This window comes from Spermophilus citellus, assembly GCF_964194105.1.
Source record: "Spermophilus citellus genome assembly, chromosome: 10".
Taxonomy (NCBI): domain Eukaryota; kingdom Metazoa; phylum Chordata; class Mammalia; order Rodentia; family Sciuridae; genus Spermophilus; species Spermophilus citellus.
Window position 1 is genome coordinate 78,386,028 of NC_138197.1, and position 2,641 is coordinate 78,388,668.

Genomic DNA, 2,641 nt, shown 5'->3' on the forward strand with positions numbered 1-2,641 from the left:
CCCAAAACTGGTCTCCCTGATTTTACCTGACTTAATTAATTACTTATATTGACAGTCTATTTTTGGCTCCATTATTGTAAGAAGAGAGGCGTCGCTTGTTTTGGCTTCTTCTGAGCTGAGAGGGGGTGACATGAGGGGGCACGGCGTGAGGTGTGAGTTGCCTTTTAGAAGTCAGTTAAGGGACATGAGTTGCCTTTTAGAAGTCAGTTCGGTTTGAAGTCTGGTTGGGGAAGAACAGGTTGTAAAGTCATCTGGGGATGGTGCTTCTATGAGAGAAACAAAAACCATGAGTACTGAATAAATGTTGCAGCAGCTGGAACATGTCACTGTATAGAAGTTCCCTCACCAGGCTTTAACATCCCCAGTTATCAGGACTGTAAGCATAACATTTAACTTTTAGTGTTACAGATGTCCTTCCCCATAAGATACAGTTTAATAATTTAATGTCATCTGATCTTGCAAAATTCTTTTACTAGTATGAGCTCTGTGTCTAATAGAGAAACCTTTAATTCTGTTACTCAGGGATGGATAATCATACTAGCAACATGAAGCCTACCTGTGTAGGTTAGGAATATCTGTAGGCCTTAAACTAAAAACTTCTGTCTCTGGCAGCTCCTCTTGATAGTCTCTTTTTATAGTTATCAGGCGTTTCTGTCTGAGAATCCTTCTTTGTAGCCTCTAGTCTTACTTATTTTGGGAGGCTAACATAAAGTGTATACCTTAAATTATTATTATTATTATTATTATCATCATCATCATCATTATTTAAAATGCCCAGGAATGGCTGTATTTTGGTTTTAACTGTCTTTGCTAAGTGTTTAAGATGAAGCAGTCAAACTGACTTTTGTTTCTATCTATTGTTAACAGTCAGCTGAGCTTTTATGGGAGTCATTCCTGGGGAAACTTGTCAGTTCTGCTAGTGCCATTTGCGCTAGGATGGGTCTAGGTCTTGCTTGACCATGTGGCTTCCCTCAGAAGCATCAGAGATGTCTCCCTTCTCTGATGACTCTCCTCTTCATAGCAAATGCACTGATTAGCTTTCTGTCCTCCACTAGTCTCATTAATCTCCCTGATTGGGAGGTTATGTTGCCCAGAGTTGCAAAGCTCTTTAGAGAAGTCCCCTGTTCCCTGGATTCAGACTGACTCAGAGGGCAAGAGCCAAATATTGGTTTTCTTGGCCCTTTTCATTTAACTTTAATTTTAAAACTTAAATATCCAGCAAATAAATTTTAACAGCCTTATATTAAGAGTACTGGGAGCCTCAGTCGGACAGGTGTGGAGACGCTTCTGGAAGGATCGCCTCGATGGCCGTGCAGGGGGAGCCGCAGGTGCAGTTCAAGTTCGTGTTGGTGGGCGACTGCGGCACCGGGAAGATGAAGTTCATGAAACGCCACCTGACCGGCGAGTTCGAGAAGAAGTACTAGCCACCCTGGGCCTGGAGGTTCTTCTGCTCGTGTTCCACACCAACAGAGGGCCCATCAAGTTCAACGTCTGGGACACCGCGGGCCAGGAGAAGTTCGGCGGCCTGAGAGACGGCTACTACATCCAAGCCCAGTGTGCCATTATAATGTTTGATGTGACATCAAGAGTTACTTACAAGAACGTGCCTAACTGGCATAGAGATCTGGTACGAGTGTGTGAAAACATCCCCATCGTATTGTGTGGCAACAAAGTGGACATTAAGGACAGGAAAGTGAAGGCAAAGTCTATTGTCTTCCACTGAAAGAAGAATCTTCAGTACTATGACATCTCAGCCAAAAGTAACTACAACTTTGAAAAGCCTTTCCTCTGGCTCGCTAGAGAGCTCATTGGAGACCCTAACTTGGAGTTTGTTGCCATGTCTGCTCTTGCCCCACCAGAGGTTGTCATGGACCCTGCTTTGGCGGCGCAGTACGAGCACGATTTAGAGGTTGCTCAGACAACTGCTCTACCACATGAGGATGATGACCTGTGAGAAGATGAAGCTGGAGCCCGGCGTCAGAAGTCTAGTTTTATAGGCAACTGTCCTGTGACGTCAGCGGTGCCGCGTGTGTGCCACTTTACTAAAATCTAGCTAAGCAGACATGTGCTTCATTTGTGGAATGCTGAAGGAGATGAATGGGCTTTGGAGCGAATGTGGCAGTTAAAAAAAATACCTTCATTTTTTGGACCTGCATATTTAGCTGTTTGGAATGCAGTTGTTTCCTTCTTGAGTTTCGAATATGACTGCTACAGTCACATCACAATATTCAGTGGTGAATCTTGTTTGTTACTGTCATTCCCATTCCTTTTCGTTTAGAATCAGAATAAAGTTGTATTTCAAATATCTAAAAAAAAAAAAAGAGTACTGGGCTTTAATGTCTATAACTTTATAATTATTCATCTTTTTATTAATTGGGATCTGTATTATCCTATCTGTCTTGTAGGTGATGGCTTATTATCTTAAATTAACCCATGTTGTGTTCTTAAAGCAACACTTCTGTAAAACACTAACAGGGAATCTTTAGATCACTTATAAGGAAATTACAAAATAAAATTAACAAGAGTAAAAACACTTAATTCGTGTAATAGCTACCCTGAATTTTTGGCTGAGTTATACATTATATCCCCTGTTTGAGATCCTAGTAATCTTGACAGAAAAAAAAACAACTTTTGAACATAA

At 41.5% G+C, this 2,641-nt stretch overlaps 1 pseudogene across 1 annotated transcript; it reads left to right on the forward strand.

Moving 5' to 3' along the window:
• Positions 1 to 1,290: 1,290 nt before the first annotated feature.
• LOC308658755 (GTP-binding nuclear protein Ran-like) lies at positions 1,291 to 2,315 on the forward strand (annotated as a pseudogene). The gene has a single exon. The product of its transcript is annotated as a GTP-binding nuclear protein Ran-like (transcript).
• The last annotated feature ends 326 nt before the right edge of the window (positions 2,316 to 2,641 follow it).